The 14,008-nt window shown below is 35.4% G+C and overlaps 1 protein-coding gene across 8 annotated transcripts in view; it reads left to right on the forward strand.

Moving 5' to 3' along the window:
• CACNA2D1 (calcium voltage-gated channel auxiliary subunit alpha2delta 1) overlaps positions 1 to 14,008 on the forward strand; it is a gene marked incomplete at its 5' end in the record, with an annotated part of 394,641 nt that overhangs the window by 811 nt on the left and 379,822 nt on the right. The window lies entirely within an intron of this gene.

Consider the following 14,008-nt stretch of genomic DNA (forward strand, 5'->3'; position numbering starts at 1 on the left):
TGCTCTCGGTGCAAGCAGCTCTCTGTTTGGCGGGGCCGGAAGATAGAGATCTTTAAAGCACTGCAGACTTATTGGCGTGAAAGTGTTGCCCAGGGGAGTGCAAAGATCATGGAATGAAAGCATGTAATAAAAGGCAAAAATAAGCCAACACATCATATCTGAGATTCGCCTACAGATTGGGGAAAAAAAAAATAAACACAACGAAACACTATAAACTAATGACCATGCTTTCTTTTCCTTCTCACTTCCTCGACTTATTATTTTATATTCTTTTGGGGTTTTTTTTTTGGAAGCACTTAGTCCTTGAATTTGGGTTAAAGCTGCCAGTAGGTAACTTTAAGTGGATGACTCACTTTAATGCATTTTACATAAGAAAAACAGTGCTAATGGTAGTCTTCCCTATTGTTTAACGCGGGGTAGAATTTATTGCCCTCTTTCATCCTGTGCAGAAGGATGAGTTTACAGCAATTATCAGCAATGGATTTTCACTAATTAGTACTGCTGGTAGCTTGTTATAATTGGATTCAGTTCTGAGTATCAGTTCCATTATGAAAGACTCAAAGGGATGCTCGCACTGTTAAATGAAAGGAATAGAAAGATAAGTGCAAAAGAACCACTTAATACCTTCTAAGTTGAATAAATAAAGCCTTTCACTGAAGGGAAAACTATCTTTTAAAATATTCTCGTGTTGCTGTTTGTAAAGCTGTGCCATGTAGAAGCAAGAGTGACAAAATACAAAACCAGGGCTTTTTAAATCGCTGCTTTTCTTGTGTTTGAGCTCCTGTATTTACTGTTTCTTAGTGAGCTGATAAGGTTATCATACACAACTAATTAGAATTTATCTTCTACATAGATTTTTGTAGGTTTTTTTTAAAGAGGAAGAAATATGTAACCTAGTGAAATTAAAATAATAACATATAAAAAGAATGTTGTATAATTTCAAATAGAAGTCTAGACCACTTTTTAGCAAAACATCACGTGATATTTCCTTAAAATTGTTTTTGTCCCTCTGATCATGTTTGATAATTGCCTTCAGAATTTATCTTAACTGCCAATCACGATAATAGAAAATGTCAACAGAGAAATATACTATATAACTTTAATTATAACTATACTTATGATTGAGTAATTCAGAATATGAAGTTAGTGAATAGCATTTCCATGTTCTACACAATCTACTTGCTGTTGGCTTTCCTTTTTCTCATTATCATTCCACTGAAATATTATAGAAACAATCTATAGTGTCTGTCCTTCCTTTGTAGTAATGTTTCCCCTTTGAAATCAAATCAAATTTCAAATAAGGCTTAGTTCATTTAGAAGACAACCCAACAGGTTGATGGAGGGAGAGATGCTTTGCAAAAAGTAATGATGTAACAGGTGAAGGAGAAAACAATTTTGGGGATTCTTTCTTAAGACTTGACAGTAGTGTTTTGTTTCCTACAATAGATTACAAATGGGGAAGAACAAAGTGAAGTGACGCAAATGCCCTTAATGTGAAATAGTTTATATTTTAAGAATATTAAAAATAGGAAAAAACACAGGAGAAGAGAATAAGGGAAAGAAAGGATATTAATAATTAAAGAACTGAAGGTTTGCAGATATTATGTTCTTAGCAAGGTGATTTTTCCCTGTTATCTTTAGCATCTTTTTCTCTTACTTAAAATGTTGGTCTGAGGAAGCAGTATTTCCCAGCTGTTGTATGAAAAATGTGCATATTCATGGCTATATAATTCATTATTTCATCAACAACTCATTAGTGTACAATCACTTTCCTTCAGTCATCTGTTCCTTCTGCATCAGTAAATATTTCAGCATGTGCTTTTACTAAAACATTCGGAAGTTCTAATCACCAATGCAGTAGTATACAAGTATGAAACATTGCAAGCAAAAAATGCTGAAGGTTTAAGTAATGCTTGTTTCATAGAATCTCAGTCATTTGATTAATTTTACTTGTCTGACAAGGCAAAAAGGCTCTGATATATTTGCCCAGCAATGCACAGAGAATTTCAAGTGAAGGATTATGCTGTATAAAATGGGAGCCTTAATTTTTCATTGAAAATCTGAGCAGGTGATATAATCACATTTCTTTCTTCCCATGTTGGAATATTTCACCGCAAATATTGAAGACTTTTCTTTAATGAACTACTTAAGTGTAGCGGTAATTATGTCTTGATCTTTAGCTGTAAGGCTTAGTTACTGATCGATACATTTTAGGTTTCATTAAAATGTATCATTTTCATTGCATCATTGTATTAGGCATCTACTATATGTTGGCGCAGGGTATCATGCTCTTTTAACATATTAACTCCAAATATTTAAAATTATATGCATAGCATAGCAGATATTTTGCACTTTCATAACCATCTTCTTGCATATAGTACTCCTGTCCCTACAACCACACTACTGCTAACACAGTATGCAAAGCACTTTTTTCTTTGTAGCTATATATATTTACTTATCATCTGCATCCATACAGACTTAAGAAGAAAAAATACTTTAAGTGAATGTAGTTTGTATGTTTCCTGATAAAGGCAGCATAGGACTCACTTTTTTTTTTTTAATTATTATTTTTTTATTATTATTATTTTAAAAAAATCTATGCTGCATCAAAACATATAGCCTTGAGTTTAAAGATAAGTTGTCATTCTTAGGCATACTTTTGGCACAAGATGTCTTAGCAGTGTTCATATTTTTACTGATCATGAGTAATGTACGATATAAAGCTATACCTGCTGCTTCCTGATGAGAACCCTGTCTGTCCTGATTAAAAAAAGAAAAAAAAAACAACCAAGGAAACAAAACATATATTTCAATTTTGGTGAATTCTCTGATGAAGTTGTTCAATATCGGTGGTATTTTTTCTGTAATTACATCATTCTGGATATAGATTAATGTCTGCTTTATTTTATTTTCTCCAATTTCCGCCTTCCCCTCATTTTCCCTCTTTCCTTTATCGTTTATCACTTTCCCCCCCTCAACCACCTCTCCTGTACGTAGAGATTAAATTATATGTTATATTCAAGACAGATCTGCTACTTAAATAAATTCGCGTAAAACATCTGAGGATAAATATACATAGGAACATATATACATATGTATGCAGGCAGAAAATTTTCAGAAAAGAAGTTGTGTATTCCCATTTTTTTTAATTTCCATGAATCATCCTTACAGTTTTGGTGTCATTGGGACAACTCAGGGAAGTCTATATGAGTCATATGAATTAGGGCTTGCACAACCAGGACATTCATAATTTTTGGTTTTTGTACATAGACCTAACAAAGGTAGGTCTTGCTGAGAATGTAGCTGGGCTTGGTACAGAGCATCGCTTTCTGTATGAAAACAGTGACCAGATGCAAACAGAAGATATTTATGATGTTTTCTTTTCATGTTTCTACTTTCAGACTTAGAGATTTTGACACCTCTCATATACCTAAAATCTCATTTTTAGCATAAAATCTATGACAGAAGAATGCCAATTTTATTGCTGATGTTAATTAGAAAAGACAGCTGCGTTCATGGATTGTAAAATACCAGGTTCTTTCTCATTTGAAAATTGTTATTTTCCAATCTATTTAAAATTCTTCCTTATTAGGAAAAAAATCATCTGCTGAAGTGTACCTTCCTATCAGTGAATTGGCAAGAAAGCCAAAAGGTGTAATCTACTTAGAATCAGGGAAGGTGCAATATCACCTCTTAGTGTTTTCTCAGCAGCACATGTAGGAATACTGACCATTACGCAAGATGTACAAACTCACTGATATTTTAGAGTATCACTCCTATCCGTTCCTCTAGTAGAAACATACTTCAAGTGGGAAACAGCTTGTTGATTGCTGTTGTTTTCTTTTTGTGAGTGTCTCTGTACGTGTGGTGGTGATAAATGCAAATTACTGGGATCTCACAAAGCATTTTCCTGTTTTGCATATTTTAGATGTAAATTGTGAATGGGTATTATTTTTTATACTGTTATTCTTCTTTTATTTCCCTATCAGACATTTATACTGTGGCCTCAAAATTAGCAAATTCCATAGATTTATGTTTTATTAAGTATGAAAATTCAGCTGAAAATGTCAAAACATACACTGATTATAAGAGACAAAATTCCATGGAAATAAATCAGCATTGTAGAGGTTCTTGCCATCTTTCATCTTGCAGTGATGCTATTTTCAGAAATGCATTGCTCATACCCTGCAAAATGATTTTATCCAAGAATTCAGCTGCTAGAAAGAGAGCTGGAGCTTGGCAGCACATTAGACTGAAATGTATTCATTGTTAAATAGAAGGCCTGTTGTACAGATCTTAAAAATATTTATCTAGCAGAACATTTTAAATTGATGGAAGCGTGGTCAAATTATTATTACTTTAATCTTTTGTAACAAAGAAACAAAATAGACTATAGTTGCCGACTGATAACTGTGATCAGACAGGCTTATGCCTTTATTCTTCCCTTCTATGAGAATCTTTTACCCAAGGTGGTATTATCTTCCAGACTAATGTTTGACTTAAACCTCAGCGAGACAGGGGTTGCAGTTTAGGAGCATTTCAGTAGTTTAGGAGAAAAATGGCTCATTCTCTCTGTTGTTGAACATAGTAGAGGCAGAGCTGGGCCCCAGATGGTTTTGTGCTTCTTTGCAGCAATACAGGGGCTTTTGATCCCTCTATGCTCGGGACGCACATTGTGCTTAGAGAGCTTAAAGACCTTAGTGACAAAAGCTGGTATTATGGACTACTGAAAATATTGGGTTTTTGTGCCCTGTTAAAATATCTGCTTTAACAGAAATGATTTACCCGAACATAACACTGGAATAAAATTTTTGGACCATTCAGTAAATTCAGTAAAGCCAGATGCCATCCTTTATTTATGTCTTTTATGAACACTGAATCAGACTTCTTGGAAGAAGGAATGACAGTTCAGTGTCCTCGGTGTCCAGGCAAAACATATCCAGCACCTTGAAAATACACAGAACTTAAGAAGTACAAAACAATAACTGCATTTCTGCCCCCATCCCTGGGCAGCACCTGCGTGATGTGTCTTAGATGACTCTTAGATCATTCCTGTATCGGCTTTTTCATTCCATCTGCAGCTGCTGCAAGACAGGTGTCAACAAATACTATACTTAAATGATTCGCATTTGAGATTACAGGTCTGGCTTATTTCTCTTGTTGCATCTATTAAATAGCCTGATCCCACTCAACTTCTCTCAAACTTATATTGGGCAATGTTCTGTTCCGTAGGATCTGACCAAGAGTTGAATTTTGCATCAGTTGTGCCATTGCTTACTGTGGTAAATTGGTCATTGCTACTAGAGTGTGCTGAGATTCTTCTTTCCCCCCTGATTTCCAACACTAAAAGAACTGGAATCAATATTGTTTGCAGAATACAATTTGGATGTTGAGTGGTACTGTGTAATGCACACAGTAGTGTGGAGTGGCTCACTTTAAGGTACAAAGAGGTAACACTGATAGTGAGATCACTTGCAACTGAACTCAGACCTCAGTGATGTTCATGGATATTCTCAATTTAAGGCCAGACTATGCTGCTGAAATAAAAGTCCTGTTGAAATTCTCGGAAAAAAAATAATCAGTTTAAGAGTGAAGATTTTCAAAATATATCTCAGCACTTTTTAATGGCGTATGCCTGCAGCTATTCAGCTCAGGAGGGATTTGTCTTCTCCTGTAGTGCTTTCCAGACTATTTTTTGACCTATGCTGTTTCTAGGAAAATTCAACATTCCATGTCTTCTTTCTTGCCAGACTTAATAGGTTTTCAGGGTGAAATGTGAAATATACTCCCTCTTTCACAAGCTCACTCTGACAAGAATATGGCTCACTATTTGGTGATGTTACACTGGTGATCTTAGGGAAAGGACTGTCATTTTTCACTTATGTCCCTCGTTACAACACCGTTCTCTACATGTCAATGGCAAACCTCTGACAAAGAGCCAAATTTCTGTTCCTCGTATAATTTTTGCTATTTATTTACAAAGATTCTAACAAGTTTATGAGAAAGATTGACATTATTTTGCATCAACAAATCAGCAAGCTTTTGCAGTTAATTACAGTAATTCAAAATCAGACTATTTTTTTTTTTTTTTAATCTGAGGCAGGCCTGAAATACCCATAAAATATGAATGTGAAGTCATAATACTGCTGACTAATATAAAAGTGTTTTATTAGATTTTTCACTCTCTTTAAATTACATTCTCACTCCTTCCCATTTGAGAACTGGTCAGGACCAGAACTATAGTCTGACTTTGTAACGGATTTACTACATAGTGATTTAAGCATTTTCTTCATTTTTGAAATGTCTCCTATTTCTCCAGAGCCATAAATACAGAAAGAATAGGATCTTTTTGAAGAATGTGTCCTATGGATAATATGAGCTAAGACTAATTTTTTACACAGTAATTATTATCTTTAACATGGAGCTATATATTGGATCAGTGCTCCTCATGTTTATAAAGCTTCAGATGAAGTCTACGAGCAAAAACTCTCAAATTTATCCATTACATTAAATTCTGATTTGTTTTTGACCTGATTTATGAGGTAAATAAGACCATGAAGGAGTTGCTGAGTCCACAGTCTGGCTGTTTTAGTAATCAGATGACAAATTATGTGAATTTTTATCTAAAGAAGAAAAGCTAAACTTGATTTATCTAAACAACTTCCTAACTCAAGTGCCCCTGTTTCCTCTGTACAGCTCCCCACTAGGCTGGCCTAAAAGCTTTAAACACTTCCAAGCAACATACTTATACTCTCTCCCTCTCTTATCTTTACTGGGATGTTTATTATGTTTTGCTAAGCACGGACTAAATCTTCTTTCCAGTAGGCATAAAAATAAAGTTATATTAGGTCTCTGGGCAAGGGTGGCAGGGCTAAGGCCTAAATCAAAGCATGCCATTTTTCTCAATTGTCACTTTTGATATCATGCTGCGTTTTTCTTTCTGCACTAAGGTAGTCTTAAAGACACCACTAAAAGGGAAGTTTTCTTTGTTCTTGGAATGAGTAGAAATTTGCCACATCTGGGTTGTATTTACTCTTGATTAGAAATTGAAACTTTTTCCATAGGAGAAAATTAAGTCACTGGGGCTGTTCTGTTGATGATTACTAAGTAAAACATTTTGCCCTCTGAGCTGGAAGAAACGTGTTTATCAATAGTACAGGAATAAGGAGAAGAATGAAAGAAAGATGACTAGAAGTATGAATTACAATTTTAGTGTTTTTACTCTTTCTTTCTCATTCTTACAGGTGAACAACTTACTCTGGCACAAGTAGATCCAATATCCCATTAGATCAGTTAAAATGTTGAGTGATAAGTTCAACTGTCCATTAAAAGGCAAGTTTTGATTTATGATATTCTGATGTGGACTAGTGGGAAAAATGACTTAGTTTGTAAATGGCTGAATGAACCCTCAAAGCAATGATTTTCCCTCAGTGTAGATTTGAACACTCTATTTGCTACAGATCTTGTGGATCCTACATACAACTCTGTACTTGGAAGCAGTACTCTTTACTCGCCGAGTGCCCTGTGAGATATGTTGATATCCTGTTTTGTGAATATAACCCAGACATGTGGTGGTTTCACATGCAGACATTAATGTAGATATTGCCTTTCCCGCCCCCACCCCTCCCACCTCTATGTGGCTGATTTATTTTAGTAAATTGAATTAAAATATAACTCCTAGTATACTGCTCTTCCGTAAGTATTTCCCTGAGGTGCTTGGAACATATCTAAACAAGAGCAATGAAGTTGGTGAAGGGTCTGGAGCACAAGTCTTATGAGTAGCAACTGAGGCAACTGTGGGTGTTCAGCCTGGAGTAGAGGAGGCTGAGGGGAGACCTTATTGCTGTCTACAACTACCTGAAAGGAGGTTGTAGCATGGAGGGTGTTGGTCTCTTCTCCCAAGTAACAAGTGATAGGATGAGAGGCAATAGCCTCAAGTTGCAGCAGGAGAGATTTTGGTTGGATATCAGGAAAAATTCCTTCATGGGAAGGGTTGTCAGGCATTGGAACAGGCTGCCCAGGGAAGTGGTCGAGCCACCATCACTGGAAGTGTTTAAAAGACCTGTAGCTGTGGTGCTTAGGGACATGATTGAGTGGTAGACTTGGCAGTGCTAGGTTTATGGTTGGATTTGATATCTTAAAGGATTTTTCCAACCTAAGCAATTCTATGATTCTATTTAGAATGCTTCCTGCAGAATTTATTGAATGTTCATATTTTCTGTTAGCCTCATATGTTATTTTAATCTTTTTACATATGGATGTAACAAGTTCATTAGAATTTTTTTTCAAAGACAGGTTACAGTGAAGAGACACACATATAGGAATGTGTGGTGAGAGATGGTGGAAATTGAGTGAAGTGAGCCATGAGTTTTCCTGCACCATCATCTTCTGTGGAAAGGCATCCTTTGTTAGGGTGCTTAGCTGGGTGTGTATTTCCTAATGCAGCAACTATTTATTGATCTGTGACATTTATCATAAATGAATCCAGGGGCACCAATTTTGGAAAAAAAGACCAAAACAAACAAACAAACAAGAATAGCAATAGAAGAGATAATAGGCTTTTAAATTTACTTTTATTTAATCAGAAATACTCTATTTGTGTTTTCTATGATGTACATCTGGAATTGCATGTATCTTGGCTGAACTCTTTATTATTGTATATTTCTATTAATATCTGCCCTTTACCTCCCTTGCATTATTTCTTAAGTTTTGTATCTTTGTTTTCTACATTAATTTTTCTCAGTAATGTGGGAAACTGCAGTATCTTATCATTTAGTCAGGCCAGGGTTTATTGTCAAGATTAATTTGTTAGCTAATGCCTCTGAAGCCCCATGTAGTTGAAAAATGTTGTTAAGCTGTTAAGCCTTGTTTATTAAGATGTATGTTTCCTATATTCCCATCTTACCTCAGAAATTCGAATGATCAAACTTTTCCTGATTTACCCGATTCTTGATTTTTTTTTTTTTTTTTTTAATAGAATCTTTGTAGAAAAGGCATCATCATATCTGCTTCTTTTGGTAACTTGAGATCTGGGGAGTTAAAAGAACTCTATCTCCATGATCTGTACTTCTCAGATGTACACAGATTGTAAAGCAGAAGCTTAATGACATTTTTAGAAACTAAGAGGAGTCAGCAAAAATCTGCAGACAGTACTGTGAGGAGAAGCCAGCGTATCTGACTCATGCCAGCGCTTTGAGCTGGTTACACCCCTTTGCCACATGGAAAATTGTTGTTCTCACCGTTGAAATCAGTTGGAGATGTAGATGCCCAGTTTACGTGACACTTGCACTGTGAATGTTTTGTACTTTCTAATTAAAATAGAAGCAATACATGGGGATAATGCTAACCAAGGGCTCATGACACTTGAGTTTATTAACCTGCTCTTCTACCGGCTTCTTTTGCAGCACTGGCTACTGCTGATTTTGTTGCTTCTGTTCCCATTTCTAAAATGGGAATGATACCCCACTGCCATCCTGCTTGAATAAATGCATTGCATATTGCAAGTTGTCCCGCTTCTGTAGGAAGAAAGGTCATAAAAGCACATTATTAGTGCTATTTAGGTGGTCCAGCATCAACTTATTTGTGTTTATGGACTTGTAGCATGCCTAAGATTGTCATTAGCAATCACTGCTTACCTGATAATCACCAAGGCTGTCAAGATTTCAAGTAGGAGTAGCATAGTTTTTATTACTATTTGTGGCAAGCCAAAATGATTGTAACAGTAAGTGTGGTCCTTACTAATATTTTTCTCCTTTTGTTATTCACCAAGCCACTTTTCTTGCCTTAGTATCTTCTTGGATTAGATTTTCATTTATTTTGAAGATATTTTAGATTATGCAGGTAAATATATAAGCTGGGAGAGGATCCCTAGTATATGCAGGAACAGGTCTTAAGGAGATTTCTGTATACCTTATGGGGAAAAGCTTTGTGGTAACTGAAAGCAGAATCTGGTCCTTGCAGCCACTTTGAACTGATTAGAAACACATGAAGGAGTAATTAGTTTGTTGTATGACTAAGAGTATGTCTCAGGATATACTCTAAATGTCTTTGGAAATGATTAGGTACCCAATTTCATCCTTCTTTGCACCAGTGTATTTTCAGCAAAATGAATATCAGTCCTGTATCATTTAAATCCTGAGTGCAAGGACAAATCCACATAAGATAATTTCTGATTAAACACATACAGGTTTCATCGCAACAGAATAAGTCATCATTGTCAAGGCCTGATTGTAAAAATTACATGAAATAAAATATAATACATGATCGTATTAGGCTATACAGAGGGGAATAGTAGTATATCACAAAGAAACCATGCGTGATATCAGATGTGGTCATTTGTCTTCCTTTTCAATGATAAGCTCTGACACCACTTCATTGTCCGTGCCCCACTGAGCAAGTGTCCATGTAAAAAACTTCTTAATGTGCCGGAAGGCATTGAAAAATGTTCCCCCAGATTAGGAACAAACACAATTTTATGGAAGTATGGAATTGTAAGAAAGAAATACTTTCCTTCTCAAAATAATGCCATGTCTAATAATGTGCAGGATAACTGCAAGTGGCTTTTGCAAATTTCCTTTTTATTTATTTATTTTTTTAAGCATTTAATTCTAGAGTTCAGCACTGCAATTTGGAATGGTAAGAATCATATAAGTCATTTATTTAACCCCCATTATGCACAACCAAATAATTTGTTGATCTTCTGGTATGAAATCTTGATTTTTTTTGTTCAGGTAATTAGATTTAAGATCAGCAAGAAATTTACAGACAAACTATATTTTTTCTTACAGTGAAGCTGGGTTAACTATGAAAGATGAAGTTGGTATTTTATGGGGACGTGAGGTGGAATTCTGATGTGATAACTGCTCTGCTATTAGAAGGACTCAGCCAGTATCTTTACTTATCTGCTACATAAATATTCCTGGTACAGATACACTCTCCCAGTCTCCAAAATTAGGATTACAAACATCCATCACTTTCTTGCATGGATGGTGAGAGATACAATTAGCAAGTGGCCAAAAAGAATATTGTAGTGGATGTATAGAAAGATACTTTGCTTGCAGATATTTTACTGATAATGATTTTTCCTTTCATAACTAGATTTATTTATAGAATAAAATACCTTTATGGCCAGCAAGGTAGTTTTACACAAAAATGCTCAGTTATTCTTGTAGATGTCCATGCTTTTGTAGATGTCCCTTCCTGTATTCAGTGGTGATTGTTTCACCTTTGCAAGCACATGTTCAATATCTGTGATTAGATGTTTTGTTCCCCATATCTAATTATCTGGGGCTCTACTTCTTTTGGGTGACTAGTTGTCCCATTACTATCCATGAGACTAATCTGTTTATAGAAGAAAGTGCTGACGAGTCTTTAAAAAAATCCAAGAGTAAGTTATACAATTATATAGCTAAACACTTGAAAACTAGGAAATTTAAGATATTGAAATTGCCTTATGGTCTTGAATTGCTGTCTTTATACATCTTCATTGTGATCTTGTCTTCAATTACAAAATCAACCATTATTTTTTCTGCTGGAAACATGTTTCATTGAGGATATGAAATAAATGCGAAAGGGCAGAATTAGGCTTACATATTAAAATGCAGATGAATTTCGGTTATTCGACTTTACAACTTTTATGATATTGACTTAATAAGAGGGTTTTTTTCTATAGCTAATTATTCAAAATGCACTTTCTGTGTAAGACTAACATGACAGGTGGATTTTGTGGGTAACTTTGGTAAAGTTGCAAGGGACATTTGAGGTCTTTGGCAATGAAAACCTGGTAATCACCTCCACTCCAGGGAGGGAGTGCAGGGGCATCTGCCTCTGAGAACTGCACGTGAGCTATTAGCCAAAAGTTATTCTTTGAAACCAAAAGCTATGGCAAAGATAACCTACGCAAAGAGATGTTTTTGAGATATGTTCGGATGTTTTCTATTGCTAGGATATTTTTTCACTGTAAAAAGAGAAATTGCTGCCTGATCTTGTGTTTTTTATGCTATGCAACTTCAATAATTGTACAACTCCTTGCTGAGCAGGAATTATTTCCTAGCTGGGTTTTTTTCTAAAAATTAACAAACAGGAATTGTCAGCAGTATACCATGGAAATACAGGCTGTTTTAGTTACCTGCATGTATAAGAAACTCATGCTTGTGTGTCTACATTTGATCTTATGATTATGGGAGTGACCATATCCAAATTTAAGAGGTTTCACCTATACTTGAAATTTTAGATTTCTGGTGTACAAGATCAAAGTTTCATATATTGACACTTAATGACATGTATTTGGACAAAATTTATTTAAGGCTTTTTTAATGGCCATATAGATAAGCTGCAAACGGGATTGTCTGTACAATGACTCATTCAAAAACTGCTTAAAATAAAGTAGTTCTTCATTACCTACAGTGAAACACCCTTACAATATCTGCAAAGTAATGAAATACCCCTCCCCTTCATTTAACATGCTGTATTATAGGTATGTTTTAGTCCAATGCCCTTAATCAAATATATGATAGACAAATAAAGACTGCATGAGGTTCAAGTTCTGTTTGGTGTGAAATGAAGCTTCTAATTCAGCTTCAATTTAGATAGATTCTAGTTTGTGGTTTGTTACTATGTGATTTGCAATGGACACACACCCTCCATGTGACATTTCTTTCACCTGAGAAAATTGGATAATGAGCTAATGAAGGTTTTCTTGGCTGGTAATGCTGTCTATTTTCATAATGGTGCAATTACACAATCTTTTTAGCACTCAAAGTCTATCTAAACAAAATCAATGCAAAAATAAGGGCTATTTACAGTGAAGTATTGTTACTCTACATTATTTGTATAGTTCTCTAAGAGTCTGAAATTATGCTGAAATGATACAGTAAAAAAAATTCTCAGGAGCTTTGAAACCAGCAGTTTAATGGCCACCTGATTTTTCTCTCAACTGAAGTAATTCACCACGATTTGTCTGCATCCATACAAATGTAATCCCTTATCATTGCTACGCTTACTTTTTTTTTTAGAAGAAAAGCTCATTCTGTGCATCTCAAAACTAGACATGGTTTGAATTCACATGGCTTCAAAGTTGTAAGCTAGGGCTGAATTAAAGGGTCTGAGCTATTTATTTACAAAAATAAAACAGGAGTTTCAGGGTTTGCTTTTTTCTGTTCTTATCCAGTTTTCTCTTTCATCTCTGTATCTTCAGAAGGGCATAGATAATTGTTTGGACAATGCTTTCAAAATGTAATACAGTGTATAGTTGCTGAATTTTACTACTATGTATCAGAGCAGACTAAATGTCTGATTACAAATTAGTATTAGGATTATGGTAAAGATGAAGCTATCAGCTGCTTCACAGACTTTAACCTGCAAATTAAGGTAAGGAAAATGCATATTAAATATACACAGTGCCTTGATCGTACCACTGGGTAGCTGGTGGATTCATTCTCTGAACATGTCCATGATGCCTCTGAACTGTTAAGCTTCTACTGAAGAAAAATCTGAAAGAACAAAAGCTCTCTCCTGTATTATTTGGGAGCTAGAAAGTATTTTTTCATTGCTCAACTGTTTTCTTTCCAACTGTTATGTTACTAAAAAAGAAAAACAGAAACAAAAGCAAATAACAAACAAACAAACCAAAAGACCCCAATCAACAAAAAAACGTCATTTTTAAGTCCACTTTGAAGGTGTAAGTATGGAATGGTGTCATAATATGATGCTCAAGATAACATTTCTTCTGCAGAATTTGACTTTCAGTTTTTGGATCAAGTACTGCATCAGCTGGCTCATCTGAAGGAGTTACCACTAAATGACTCCAATACAACACATTCCCTGGAGACATCCCAGGCCAGGCTGGACAGGGCTCTGAGCAACCTGACCTGGGTGAAGATGTCCCTGCTCACGGCAGATGGGGGCAGACTACATGATCTTGGGAGGTCCCTTCCAACCTAAACTATTCTATGACAAAAGCTTAAGAGACAGAGATCCTTAGACAGAAAGTGTGGCATGGAAACAGCAT

This window comes from Nesoenas mayeri (assembly GCF_963082525.1).
Source record: "Nesoenas mayeri genome assembly, chromosome: 1".
NCBI lineage: Eukaryota > Metazoa > Chordata > Aves > Columbiformes > Columbidae > Nesoenas > Nesoenas mayeri.